Here is a 15842-nt window from a genome sequence, read left to right on the forward strand (position 1 = left end):
TGACTTGTTCTAAAAATAGGTGAGGGCATTAGAGGGGGTTGTCAAGAACATACAAATAATCCTTAGTTGAAACATTCTGCATGACCCTACTACAATTATTTCTGCAGATGTTAGGTGACATCAAAAATCTTATGGGATCCCAGAGTTTCATACCTTTGGTGTTGAGTCATCACTCTCCCAACACTCTTTCAGGACATGACCCAGCAGGAATGTCCCCATTGCAAAAATACACCTAAGCGGCTCAACAACCTCTGTGAAGACTCAATCAAGGAAAATAAGAAGAAAAGGCCTGAGACTAGATTGGTCTATTATCCAGAGAAGCCACATGATCCTCTTGTCCAGACTGGGAAGTTTTCAGCATTGTACCATGTGAATGGAAAAATAAGTATAGATAGAAAATGGCAGGAGGGCTTCTTTGAGGCTTCATTATCCAAACATAGTTTGGAAAATGCCTTCTTCCTTAAAGAAAAATCCCTAAGGAAAAGGGAGAAAGTGGAAAGTTCCTTCTCCACACCACTTTACACATAGCTGCAGAACATTCAAATCACCTAAAAATGGTTGGTTCCACCTAGTGGAACTTGTCAATTGCAGCTTATAAAATATGGACCTGGACTGTGTTTCTGGCATGGATGTGTTCCCAAACATTTTTACACAACAACAATTCACTACAAGAATGTTTTAAGATTTGGAGTCAGCTATGAGTGGAGCAGCCTTAATTCCATTACTGTACTGATGACTTAACCAATGTTTTTAATAGAAGAACTCGTTGATCCAGTTTTGGGCGCCACAACATAAACAAAGTGTTGGGACTCTAGAAAGAATGCAGAGAAGAGCAACAAAGATGATTAGGGGACTGGAGGCTAAAACATATAAGGAACGGTTGTTTAAACTGGGTATGTCTAGTTTAATGAAAAGAAGGACTAGGTGTGATATGATAGCAATATTTCAGGGGTTTCCACAATGAAGAGAGAATCAAGCTATTCTCCAAAGCACCTGAGGGCAGGACAAGACCTAATGGATGGAAACTAATCAAGGAGAGAAGCAACCTAGAACTAAGAATAAATTTTTCTGACAGTTAGAACAATTAACAAGTGAAACAACTTGCTTCCAGAAGTTGTGAATGATCCAACACTGGAAGTTTTTAAGAAGAGACTGGACAACCATTTGTCTGAAATGGTACAGGGTTTCCTGCCTGAGCAGGGGATTGGACTAGAAGACCTCCAAGGTCCCTTCCAGCTTTGTTATTCTGTTTTTCATAAATCCTGTTTTAGAAAGAACATTGAAAATTATATAAGTACAATTTTGAAGGCAGTTTTTAATAGACAGTTTTCCAAAGCACCTGAAGACAGAACAAGAAGCAATGGATGGAAAGTAATCAAAGAGGTATCTGAAATGTATTTGGAATAAAGCTTCTCTGTATATTCAGATGTTCTATGCAAGATATCAATTTATAGCATAGCCAAATGCTTATAAAAATAGACTGATTTGTTTCTAAAGTTGCTTTTCTGGGTAACATATGATATCTCCTTCCTTTTCTGGTGGTTCTACTTTAATGATTCCTTCAGTTTGAATACTAGTTATTGGACAAATGAAAATAAGTTCTACTATGAATAGTGATATATTTGTAACTATTAACTATTTGTAACTATTAACTCCATCCCATTTGCTCAACATTCATAAAAATTAAATAGTGATGGGTGACTACTGTATAATTAGTCTCTCGTTTTGGATCAAAATTGGATTAAGTTCCCCCCTCCAGATAGGAAATGTAATCCCCGCCTCCCGAATTGACCCAGATATATGAGGAACACAGGGACTTCCCAAAGCAATTATTCTTTTGGGGGGTTTTCACACACAGTGTCAAATATGGAAAGGCTAAAGAGGACACCGTCCCAAAAAGCATATACACACAACCACAACAAGGGCCACCAGGTAACCCCAAACCTGTTTCTGGGTGAATGTAGCAAGAAATCAGGTCTCACTATTCACCATTCTGTTAGCACCACCATCATCTCAGCTGCAGACCAGCCAGGCCACTGTTCATTTAACAAAATAAGGAACTTCAAAATATTTATTTATTTATTTATTTATTTATTTATTTATTTATTTATTTATTTATTTATTTATTTAATTTTATTTATATACCGCCCTTCTCCCGAAGGACTCAGGGCGGTGAACAGGGCAGATATATAAAAAATACAAAAATACAAAAGTTAAAAAAAAATTAAACATATGCCCAACTAAAAACAGTAAATACATATATTAAAAATGACAATAAAAACCCAACCTATCCCCCATCAGGCCAGGCCAGCTTGTTCAAATAAGAGTGTCTTCAGATTGCGATGGAAGGAGCGAAGGTCAGGCGCCATCCAGAGCTCAACCGGCAACCGATATGGATATGGATCTCAGGGTCTTACATCATGTTGGAAGGACAATGTAGACCAGACATGTCAAACACAAGGCCTGGGGGCCGGATCCAGCCCGCAAAGTGGTTTCATGTGGCCCGTGAAGCCATCCTGGAAACAGTGAGGGAACGGCCCCCACTGCCTTGGCCCTGGCCCAGAGACCCTCCTTCTGCCAGAGACCCTCAGATCTGTCTCACTCCTGCCCAGGCCCCCATAGGCACCCTTGAGGCGAATGATGTAGAGCTGGCCACGCCCACCCAGTAGGCCATACACACTCTAGCCACGCCCACCCAGTAGGCCATGCCCACCCTGGCCATACCCACCCGGCCCCCTGAGGGCAACCGCAATGCTGATGTGGCCCTCAATGAAATTGAGCTTGACACCCCTGATGTAGACAGTGATCAAGGGAAAATAAAAATAAAAACTTCTATCCAATCTATAACTTTCTCCCAATTTACACATTCATACAGTCCATAGGCTGCTACAGATAGTTCATTTAGTGACCATTCAAAGTTACAACAGCACTGAAAAAGGTGACTTATGATCGTTTTTCACAGTTGCAGCATCCCCATGGCCACATGATCAAAATTCAAATGCTTGGCAATTGGTTCATATTTATGATGGTTGCAGTGTCCCGGGGTCATGTGCTCTCCTTTTATGACCTCCTGACAAGCAAAATCATTGGAGAAGCCAGATTCACTTAACAACCATGTTACTAACTTAACAATTGCAAGGTTTCACTTAACAACAATGGCAAGAAAAGTTGTAAAAATGGGGCAAAACTCAATTTAACAAATGTTTCACTTGGCAACATAAATTTTGGGCTCAGTTGTGGTTGTATGTTGTGGACTACCTGTAACTTTCCTGAGACTTTATTAGGTGTCATGAAAAAGAATTATATTGCTAGAGCATTGTCCTCAAGATCACCTAAGGATACAGATAAACCTCCAAGGGGCCTCAACAACTCTCTAAAAGAATGTAAATGACCAGCTGTCTGCAAGGAGTATAAATCCTTCCATTCCCCACCAACCAGTCAGAGTTGAAGAAGCTTCTTGGATGAGAAGCGAAATGTCTTCAAAGAAAAAGAAGAAAGTCCAGTTGCCTCCTGGAAAAGCACCTTTGGGACAGTGCCTCCAGAGGTGTATCTGTGATTTTTTTCACCGATATGCTTTCTCCAGCTACCACCCTGCACGTGGAAGTAGACAACAAAACTTTAGAATCCCCACAAGAGAAGTTGCTTCTCTTTGTAATTATCACCATCCTGGTCTTTCTTTGAGATCATTTCTGCCACTTCTCCAGTGACCGCCTTTGCAGTAAACATCAGACTGAAGAAAACATGGAAGGGAGTTTTCGTTAGAAAAGGATAGATGGTGATACTCTGGTGATACTCTGTGTGATACAATTTTGGGGACATGTAGGGGCTTTGCTCATGAATGTACCTTTCTGTTTTTTCCCAGATGTAGCTCAATTTGTCTCTGTCTGAATCAGGAAAAGCATTGGTATTTCCATCTTGTGAAAGTAATTTGAATTCTCCTAACTCTTCTTGTTGTTCTTCTATAGAAATGGGAAGGAGGTTGAAATCTGTTATATGAATAATGGACCTCGTCCTCCTGCTTCTGATGCTGCTACTGTCCCAGCCAGTCACTGGGAAACGTAAATTAAAGTGTCAGCTAAATTTGGAGCACCAGGATAGAAAAAAAACATGGAGCTATTACAAGCCAGGGGACCATATTATTAGTGTGGTCACCACTGCAACACAACTGTCACGTACAAAGTTACCTTTTAACAGGGCTCCTTCTGATCAGATTGACTCGTAAGTCATTCAATAGGATGGGATTGCATTTCCTCCATTTGCATTTCTAACAATCTAACTTTTCTTCTTATTTCACTTTAATGTCTAGATTCAGAACATGTCTAATTTCTTGAGTTGGTTGATTTCCATGACTCTTCTCTTTTATTTTAAGGGAAGAGTCCCAACTCTAAAGATCAGGCAGAAAAACAAATCCTGAAAGAATCCAGATTATTTTCCCCTTCACATTCAATCTTGATTTCAGCACTTCAAACTGAATTATTAAAAGAGTTATAGTCACCTCTGCCCAGCATATTTCTATACGTTTATGACTGTTCATTGATATTCATAGCCAAGTGCTTATAAAAATAGACTGATTTGTTTTAGAGTTGCTTTTCTGGGTCATACATGAAATATCTCCTTCCTTTTCTGATGGTTCTACTTTAATGATTTCTGGATTTTGAATACTAGTTATTGGACAAATGAAAATATGTTTTACTACAAATAATGATATATTTGTAACTATTAAGTTTGTTGGAAGACTATCCCCATCCCATCTTCTCAAGGTTCATGAAAATTAAATAGTGATGGATGACTATAGTTAGTCTCTCAGTTTGGATCAAAATTGGATTAAGACTCAATAGGCTTCTGAAGATAAAGGGGAATAAATAAAATATTTGATGGTGGTGATGATCATGATCATGACGATGACATGAATATGTTTTACACTAGTTTGTCTACTGATAAGTCTAGAATCCTTGGCTTCATTTTTGCCATTCAAGTGGTCAACAATAATCTCCAGTTTTTGCTCAATCTCACTCTGGGATACAACATCCATGACAAAAATATGAATGCTATTGACACTTCAGATGCCTTACTGGACATGCTCTCAACTGGAGAAGCCAATGTTCCCAATTACAGCTGTGGAAGGAAGGACAACCTTTTAGCTCTCCATGATGGAGCTGCCAGGGACATCTCCATCCAGATGTCAACCTTAGTAGGCCCTTACAAAGTCCCACAGGTTTGTGTGTGTTTGTGTCTGTGTGTTTCTCTGTCTGGTAAAATGGGTGTGGTGGATGTGGATGAGCAATAGAGTCCATATCTTTTCTATGGAATTCAAAAGATGTTTTTCATCATGGCATTGTAGGTGTCATGGCTATGGACTGGGACTCACAATGGGGAGGGAGAAAGGATCAAAACAGATATATCCTCTGATGACACCATCCCCATTGTTGTGAGAACTTTTTGTGAAGGTGAGGAGAGGCTCTGTGTCCAATCAAAGAGTATTCTGTAATGGAAACCTCATATTTTGTAGATGATCTTAGTCCAAATAATATTCTTAGTCATCCAGTTCATGGTTGCTTTTTCAAGAGGCAACTGGACTTTCTTTGTTTTTCCTTAATGACGTTTTGCTTCTCATCCAAGAACTGAAGAAGCTTCTTGGATGAGAAATGGAGAAGAAAAACAAAGACAGTTCAGTTGCTTCTTGAAAAAACACCTTTGGGACAATATTTTCAATGGTAAAGAAATCCAAGGTTCATGCAAAGACTCCCAATGTATTATCTTATCTACAGTTAATGCAACATACATTATATATATATGGATGCAGTGATTAATTCACTCTGTTTTATCAGAAAAGTTACAAGCATATAGACCAACATATAAATTACTTTCTCCTAATCAGTTCATGGTGAAAATCATCATAAAAGGCTTGAAAAGCAATAAGACCCCTGTGGAGGACTTTGTCTAGGCTGAAATATTCCAAACATACCTGGAGCTCTCTGTTGGTAGATTTTATGCACATATAAATAATGTCTGCCATATCCAATTGAGTGGAAGTTGATATATATACATATAATTTTCTTCCTTCTCTAAAAGCAGGGCATACAATGATTGATGTAAAACTGAAGCTATGGAAAATGACAGACTCTCACATTGGTGTCTGTTTGAGCAAACTTTCAATTAAAGACTTATTGGATTATACAACAGACAAATTATTTTAGGAACTGTGGTCTCTCTGTCTCTTGCAAAGCTGGAGAACAAGTTAGAAAGTTTGTTAAACAAAGAATCTGGGATCTTGAAGCAGAGAAAGAAATAGCTAAACTTGGTAGGGTTGGTACACTGAAATGGATGAGCTTCCAAATTGTTCAATATTGAAACTCAGAAATGCCTAAAATGGGCAATTTTTACTCAAGCAAGATTTGAGCTTATGTGTATGGAAGATTTAATTAACTCCCTTTACAATGAACAAAGTTGTATTTGTGGATTTTTGAGAGATAGATGTAATGCAACTTTGATTTGAATTCAACTGTGTAAGAAGTCAATAACTTGGGCTGCACATTAGATGAAAGACCTATTGGTACCTTTATATTAAAACAACATATTTCCCATGTGATCAGAAATCAAAATGTCTGTATAATATGGCTTTTTATTTGAACAAAACAGTTCAGTTGATATCTTCATATCTGAAGTCGACTGCAGTAAATGGTAGAATTTGAATTTGAATTTTATTGAATTTATATACTGCCCTTTCCCATAGGACTCAGGGCGGTTTACAAGGTACTTAAAACATCGATTCAAAAATTTAAAACAATTAAAAAAGATTAAATTAAATCCCTGAAAAAAAATATAAAAAACCCCATAGAGATCATAAATAAATATAATTTGCATTAGAAACATAGAAACATATGGTCTAAGGGCTAATCGACAATAATTTTTCATCAGAACCAAGTCAGATTTATTAAAAGCTAATATTTTTTATTTGATCAGACCCCAAATATAACACAGCATTCTTCATTGCTTTTTCAGGTCAGTGATAAAATTGTTTCAGTGGCTTTGAGTGAAAAGAATCAATTCCCTTTTTTCTACCGGATTTTCCCCAAATTAGGATTCCACTACCCAGCGATTGTCCAAGTGCTCCTCCATTTCAGATGGACCTTGGTTGGTCTGTTTGCTTCAGACACAGAGAATGGAGAGCATTTCATAAGAACTTTGTCTCCTGTGCTTTTCAGAAATAAGATTTGTGTTGTTATATCACAACTATTCTCAATGATTAAATCTACGGCATCCCTCAGGAATGCCATCACTAAGTGGAGACAAGTCAACGTATTTGTTAATTTCATGGAATATGATTCTCTTCTGGACAGAATTCTTCCTTTCCATATAGAGCTTAAGTGTTTGCCCGGACCCATTGTAGGGAAAGTCTGGATCACAACATTCTTGGGAACATATAAACTAAAACAGAACAAATATCTCAGATATATCCATAGTATTTGGACCTTTGCTTATCAGGAAAAAAAAAGAACAAAGGATTATAATTTTCAACCTGACATTTTCATAGAAGATGAATTTGAAGATCATTCTTTTCTCTGTTCTGTTTCAAAGCATGTGTTCTCTGTCAAAAGCCGGAGGAGATGCACCCAAAAAGCACCGCTGGAAACCCAACAGAAAAGAAACAGTATATGGATCCGAAGTTACCATCATCTTTACAGTGTCATTAAGACTCTGGCCCATGTCTTGAAAGCTGCATATTCTTCCAGATCCAGGAAAGGAAAGAAGGAGGGTGAAGAGAAGTTAGGAACTCCAAGGCTGCAGCCATGGCAGGTATGGGAACCCAACAATCATCCAACAACCAAACATCTAATTTTCCATTCTGAGAGACCAATATGACTCTTATTGTTGATGTCCAATAGTGGTGTCCAAACTCTTCTTAAAAGCCTCCAGTGATGGAGCACCATCAACTTCAGGAGGCAAGTTGTTCACTGATTAATTGTTCTAACTGTCAGGAAATTTCTCCTTAGTTCTAGGTTGCTTCTCTCCTTCATTAATTTCCACCCATTGCTTCTCTTCCTGCCCTCAGGTGCTTTGGAAAATAGTTTGACTCCCTCTTCTTTGAGACATTGGAACACTGCTGTCTTGATAGAAGGTGTTCAAGCCACAGGAAACTTGGGGGGAAGTGATCATGCAATATTGGAATTCAATGTTCTGGAAGCACAAGCAATAGAAAACAGTCCAACTAGAGCAGGGGTCTTCAAACTTGGCCCTTTTATGACTCATGGACTTCAACTCTCAGAATTCCTCAGCCAGCATGCCTGGCTGAGGAATTCTGGGAGTTGAAGTCCACGAGTCATAAAAGGGCCAAGTTTGAAGACCCCTGAACTAGAGTCTTGGACTTTAAAAGAGCTAATTTCAATAAACTTAGAGCTTGGGAAGGATTCCATGGATGAGAATCCTAAAGGGGAAAACAACTCAAGAAGCTTGGGAAATTTTGAAAAGTGAGATAATAAAGGCCCAGTATGGCACAATACCAACAAAGAAGAAAAATAACAGCTCTCAAAAGAAACCAGCATGGCTGCATAAAACAATTTCTGATAAATTGAAAGATAAAAAAGACAAATATAAAAAGTGGAAAGAGGGGCACATAACTAAGGCAGAATATCAGCAAATAGCCCGTGCCTGCAAAGATGAAGTGAGGAAAGCTAAGGCTCAAAATAAACTAAGGCTTGCGACCAAAGTCAAAAATAACAAAAAAAAGCTTCATTCAACATGTAAAAAACAAGAAAAAGTGAAGGAAATGATTGGTTCATTAGTGGGGGGAACTGGCAAGAAGGTGACAAGCAACAGCAAGAAGCAGAACTATTTAACTCATTTTTTTTGCATCTGTCTTTACACAAAGGGAAAAAACAGTCCAACCTATCAAAAACAGTGCCATAAAAAACAGAATAGAAATGCAAGTTAAGATAGGCAAGAAAATGGTAAGTGAACACCTGTCCAGCCTAGACGAGTTCAAATCACCAGGACCAGATGGATTACATCCCAAAGTTCTCAAGGAACTGGCAGATGTAATCTCAGAACCACTGAAGTATATTTTTCAAAGATCCTGGAGCACTGGGGAACTACCAGAGGACTGGAAGAGAGCTGATGTAGTTCCCATCTTCAAAAAAGGGAAAAAAATAGATCCAGGAAACCACAGACCTATCAGCCTGACCTCAATACCTGGGAAGATTCTGGAAAAGATAATCAAACAACAAATCAGCGAACACCTTGATGCAAACAAAGTCATCACTAAAAGCCAACATGGGTTTGTCAAAAACAGATCATGCCAGACAAATCTTATTACATTCTTTGACCAAGTGACAAAACTAGTGGACCAGAGGAATGCTGTAGATATAATTTACTTGGACTTCAGTAAGGCATTTGATAAAGTAGATCACAACCTACTACTTGATAAGATAGAAAAATGTGGGTTAGACAACATCACCATCAGATGGACTCGTAGCTGGCTGACAGGCCGTACTCAGCGTGTGGTCCTCAATGGAACTGCATCTACATGGAAGGAAGTGTGTAGTGAGGTGCCCCAGGGCTCTGTTCTGGGCCCAGTGCTCTTCAACATCTTCATCAACGATTTGGATGAGGGGAGAGATGGGGAACTCATCAATTTTGCAGACAATATCAAGCTGGCAGGAATAGTCGATACTCCAGAAGATAGGCTTAAGATACAGGAGGATCTGGATAGACTTGAACACTGGGCGCTATCGAACAAAATGAAATTCAATTGTGAAAAAGTAAGGTTCTACATTTAGGCAAGAAAAAACAAATGCACAGGTATAGTATAGGTGGTACTTTGCTCAATAGTAGTCAACTATGACAGGGATGTCAGAGTCCTAGTGGACTTAAATATGAGCCAGCAGTGTGCTGCAGCTGCCAAAAAAGCCAACACAGTGCTAGGCTGCATTAACAGAGGAATAGAATCAAGATCACGTGAAGTATTAATACCACTTTACAATGCCTTGATAAGGCCACACCTGGAATGCTGCACCACGATGTAAAAAAGATGTTGAGACTCTAGAAAGAGTACCGAGAAGAGCAACAAAGATGATTAGGGGACTGGAGGCTAAAACAGATAGGGAACGGTTGCTGGAATTGGGTATGTGTAGTTTAATGAAGAGAAGAGTGAGGGGTGACATGATAGCACTGTTCCAATATCTCAGGGGCTGCCACAAAGAAGAGGGAGTCAAGCTATTCTCCAAAGCAACTGAAAGCAGGACAAGAAGTAACAGATGGAAACTAGTCAAGGAGAGAAGCAACCTAGAACTAAGGAGAAACTTCCTGACAGTTAGAACAATTAACCAGTGGAACAACCTGCCTCCAGAAGCGGTGAATGCTCCAACACTGGAAGTTTTTAAGAAGAGACTGGACTGCCATTTGTCTACAATGGTATAGGGTTTCCTGCCTGAGCAGGGGGTTGGACTAGATGACCTCCAAGGTCCCTTCCAACTTTATTATTATTATTTATTATTTATTTAATGTCACTACTAGGCCTTCTTTTCTTTAAAGTAGAGATACTTCTGCTCTTAAAATTCTTAAATGTTCAATTCTAGTTCCATCCCTTTCTGGAGAAGAATGAGTTTTGCAACCTTTCCTGGAGGAAACTTTATTTGGACCACAATGGAGATGTAACAGCAGATCTGAACATCATGATGTTGGTGGTTCTTTCCAAGCAGAACCTCATCAAAGAGCACCTGGGGAGTTTTGCAAGACAGAGTCTAACTATTAATCAAGATGCACTCTCACAGCTAGATTTGCTCAACATGGTGGGGAAAATATTGGTATCTTTTCTCTTTTGCCAAACCCTTAGGAGCCATTTCCAGTGGGCCAAGCCTAGCCACTGTAACTATTGACCAGGGTGAGCAGGAGGTTAGATTAGAAGACCTTCAAGATCCCTTCCAACTCTGTTATTCTGTTAGGATGTCATTCAGGTGTTACAACATGGAACACTCTTTGAAGCTGATTCAGTCATCTAGAACATGGATTCTGGGTGGCTATTGTTTAGGACACAGATCATGGCCCTTTTGTGTCCCCTCTGAATTTAGTATCTCCATTAAATGGTGAGAGGGGCTATCAAGTGCTGGGGATTGTGGTCCTGATAGCATTCACTTTGCTTGTTCCTTGCCCAAAATTACTAAAAAAAAGAAGAAGACAGGTTTGGCCTGAATTTGATGAAATTAAATGAAGAATTGATGGTGCTTCTTTTGGTCATATTGGGAAATAATCGATGGAATTCAGATTTATCTTGTCATGGTTGGGGAGTATTATACTCTGTGATGCTGTTAAACAGACCAGATGTGGACAAGCCCTTCCTGATATTGGAAGTAAAAACAGACAATCAGAAAAGAAATCCTACTTAGATTTGCCCTTTGACTATTAAGAGGGCATTTTATCTGAAAACCCCTTGAATGTCATTGTTTATCTTGATTGTTCACTACCTTATGTCTCTATGTAGGCAAAAAAGAGGGTCCAAAATTGACAAATAATAAATGTAGATTTGTCTTCCCCTAACAGTTGGTCTCACCTAGTTGTAGCTGCAACCAAAGTTGCCTGAGTTACCTTTTTTTGTTGTTGTTAGCTGCGAAGTCATGTCTGACCTATCACAACCCCATGGACAACGTTCCTCCAGGCCTTCCTGTCCTCTACCATCTTCTGGAGTCCATTTAGGCTCACGCCTACTGCTTCAGTGACTCCATCCAGCCACCTCATTCTCTGTTGTCCCCTTCTTCTATTGCCCTCAACCTTTCCCAGTATTATGGGAAATGCTGAGAATTACCTTTTTTGAGGGACCCCAAAGGTGCTTTTCTCAAGAGGCAACTGGATTTTCTTGTTTTTCTTTGAAGATGTTTCGCTTCTCATTCAAGAAGCTTCTTCAGCTCTGACTGGATGGTGGAGAATGAAAGGATTTATGTTCCCCACCATCCAGTCAGAGCTGAAGAAGCTTCTTGGGTGAGAAGCAAAATGTCTTCAAAGAAAAGCAAGGAAATCCAGTTGCCTTGTTAGAAAGCATCTTTGGGACAACAATGACCTGGATGACTGAGAATCTCCAAAGACATTTTTTTGAGGGACATGTTCTCATGATGCAACCTCCATCTCATCTCACTACTGTTCCAGAAACAAGGCAGTCAGTTTTAGTCTTATATTAGAAGCATGGCAGGTCATGTAAATTCAACAAATAAATATACAAATGAACAAAAAAAATTGAAGGTTGACAGACAGAATTTTAGAGAATATTTGCTTTGTATTTTAATTGGGAGACTGTTTTTGACTACTTTGAAAGGAGGGGGCTCTGCAATGTTTTACATACAGTAGTCCAGAAGAAACTTTTCCAGATACTACTAATTCCTTTCTTCATCGCAGTTTATTCTATTTTAATAAATCTGATAGAATAATTTTAGGACAAATTTTAATCTAATATTTCACATGAATAGATCATCATACTTTAAGGTCATAGATATACAAAGAATGCAGGAATGCATGATGATACAACCATAAGGAGGAACCCATTGGTTGTAATTTAATGCTTATATCTTTACTCAATTCTATCTCTCCAGTCTTTATCAAGTGGAAAATTCCTTACCTATAATGTGATAAGGCAGAAGCAAAAGGGAGAAACTAAATGAAGATTCTGCTAGAAGTTACATCTCCTACATCTGTCTTAAATTAGAATTAGAATTAGAGATTTCATATTTGCCTAAGTGAAGCTTGGAGCCTTTTTGGCTAATGGCGTATCCATCTCCATTTTCCATAGATGGTTAGTTCTAACACATTTTATTTGACATTCCTTTTTTTTCTTAGTCTCTTCCTCTGTCCAAATGTGTGGACAATTGCCGTCCTGGATTTTTCAAGCAGGCTCGAGAAGGGAAACCAATTTGCTGCTATGACTGTTTTCCTTGCCCAGAGGGGACCATCTCCACTCAGGAAGGTGGGTGACATTGGATGAATGGGTACTGGATTCATTCAAAGACCTTAGGTCAATGTGTATGTTAAAAGACACACCTAAGTTCGACTATTTGTTGTTCTTCATTTTCAATGGGGGGATAAGAAAAAGATTTGGAAGGATGAGATAGAAGGACATGATGGATTGTGCAAGGTTACTTCTGCCCCAGGAAACATCTCTTCTATTTGTCAGTTTGGAACCGTCCTTCTGTGTTTACTTTTCTTAGAAACATCTGAACTCTGAAACTTGAGGAACAGTTTCAGGTCAATGGCTCTTGATCACTCATAGAAACTATACCTTACAGGTCAAATGATATATCAAATAATCAATATTTATTAAGATCAAAGAACCACAAAAGCAGAAAATATTTAGTAGGGAGTACCATGGAGAGAGAGAGGTTGGGTTCAAGGGACATGAAAAAAAACCAAACAGAGGACTTACCATAAAATCCTTGTTGAGGATATCAGTGTGATAGAAGGGACATAAGTTAAATTTATCATTATTAGGAATAAAATCTACCAATTCATAATTGGTCAGCTAGACTGAATCTTCCCATAACTGAAGCATTCAGCTTCTTCCAGTTTCGAATCTCAGAAGGGTATGGCTGACTGATGAAGACTAAAGAGTCAGAAATGCATCTCAGTCTCCCTTAATTCTTTGTTAGTAATTTACACAAATATATGAACTGTCCAGTGTGACTACAGCCTGTTTGATGGCCTTCAAGATAGGCTGAAAACAGGAAATAAAGATTTGCCCCATGTTTGGGGCCTAGCAAGGTAATCTAAATAGTTAATATTTGACATATATATGCAAGGTGCTTTCAAAAAGCCTTGACAAATACATATATATATATATATATATATATATATATATATATATATATATATATATATATATACACACACACACACACACACACACATCGGTCTACCGTAAATCCACCCATACGGACAGGATACTTCATTACGAAAGTAATCACCCCACAAACCATAAGGCCAGCTGTATCAGAACCCTCTTTAGACGTATAGATACGCATTGCAGCACGAATAAGGCAAAAAGGGAAGAAAGATGCCACCTTTATCGTGTCTGCAAAAACAATGGGTACCCGTCTAACTTCATCAGACAATACAGCAGGCCACGTGAACCTACCCGCCATGAATGTGACAACGCCTTAACATCACGGATAACACTGCCTTATATCCACGGTGTATCCGAGGCCACAGCGCGCATACTAACCCCTCACAAAGTCGGTGTTGCCCACAGACCTGATCGGACCTTACGAGCTTGTGTCATGCGCCCTAAAGATCCACTCCCCAATGAAGAAAAAGCCTCAGTTGTATACAAGATATCATGCCAGAATTGCAATTGCAATTACATTGGGGAGACAGCAAAACGACTGAGGACTAGGGTGCATGAACACAAGCTTGCTATTAGAAGACAAGAACAACATTCACAGGTGTGGACACACATGGCCACACTCAACCATGCCTTTAATCTAGCAGGGACTGAGGCAATTGCCAGTGACAACACTAAAGGTGGCCGCTTGTTTAAGGAAGCTTGGTTTTCAAACCATTCCTCCATCAACCGGCATATAGACCTCCCCCCTGCATACCAGGCACTAAGAAATTGGGAAGAGCAATGACGTGCGCGACATGAAGACAAACAGCGCAAGAATTCACAAATTACCTCATTGTATCAAATCCAAGATTGCACCAGCACACAACCACTCTGCAATGTCGAACACAAAGAAGAAGAGCAACAACCATTTAAGATCCCTGGCATGAGAACACGGACAATGACCAGGGTTATGGCTACAACACATGGAGCTATAAACAATTCACTTTTAACAACAGATACCCAGAGACAAATACATCCCAAAAACGGAGGCGCGACAACTCAAAGAAATACGGCAGACCTCAACAAACAGATCTGAGCGTGCTCCATGAGCAGAGTGCAGACACCAACAGTATAAACGGAATCTCCCCACCCCAGCATCTCCATCCTGATGACGTTGGCAGTTGGCCAACGAAAGCTTGATTTTTCAGCAATAAAAACTGTTTTAGTTTTTAATTCTATCCCAGTGTCATTTGTTTGTTAATTTTAACATGCCTGGGATTCGTATTTTTAATCTTATCAAGCATATTTGGTCTTTTCCCGTGTAAGATTGAGAGTGTCTTGGCAACGTTTTGATGAGGTCCCACTCATCATCTTCAGTGGGACCTCGTCGAAACATTGCCAAGACACTCAATCTTACATGGGAAAAGACCCGAATATGCCAAGACCTACATACCTCTACCCATGAAAATCTACAAATATATATACAGCCTCCTATTTACCATTTACTATGGCTTTCCTGTCTCTCAATATAAGGCAATATCCAAAGCAGGTGTTTCTTGAAAATAAGAATATTAAAGAAATATTGCTTTTTGGTTTTCTCAGATACGGAAAAATGCACCAAGTGCCCAGATGATCAATATCCAACCAAGAACCGAGACCAGTGTATCCCCAAAAGAATAACCTTTCTGTCCTATGATGAACATCTCAGCATCATCCTTATCTCCTTTGCTCTATTCTTGTTCCTAACCACAGGCTTTGTTTTAATCATATTCCTTAAATACCTAGAAACTCCCATTGTCAAAGCTAACAACCGGGACCTCTCCTACATCCTCTTGGTCTCCCTCATGCTCTGCTTCTTGTCCTCCTTTCTCTTCATTGGTCAACCAAGGAAAGCCACCTGCCTTTTCCGACAAACAGTTTTCAGCATTGTTTTCTCAGTAGCTGTGTCTTCTGTGTTGGCCAAAACAATCACAGTGGTGCTGGCTTTCCTGGCCACAAAACCAGGGAATAAAGTGAGAAGATGGTTGGGGAAGAGCTTGGCCAA

The sequence above is a fragment of the Vipera ursinii genome (assembly GCF_947247035.1).
Source record: "Vipera ursinii genome assembly, chromosome: 2".
NCBI lineage: Eukaryota > Metazoa > Chordata > Lepidosauria > Squamata > Viperidae > Vipera > Vipera ursinii.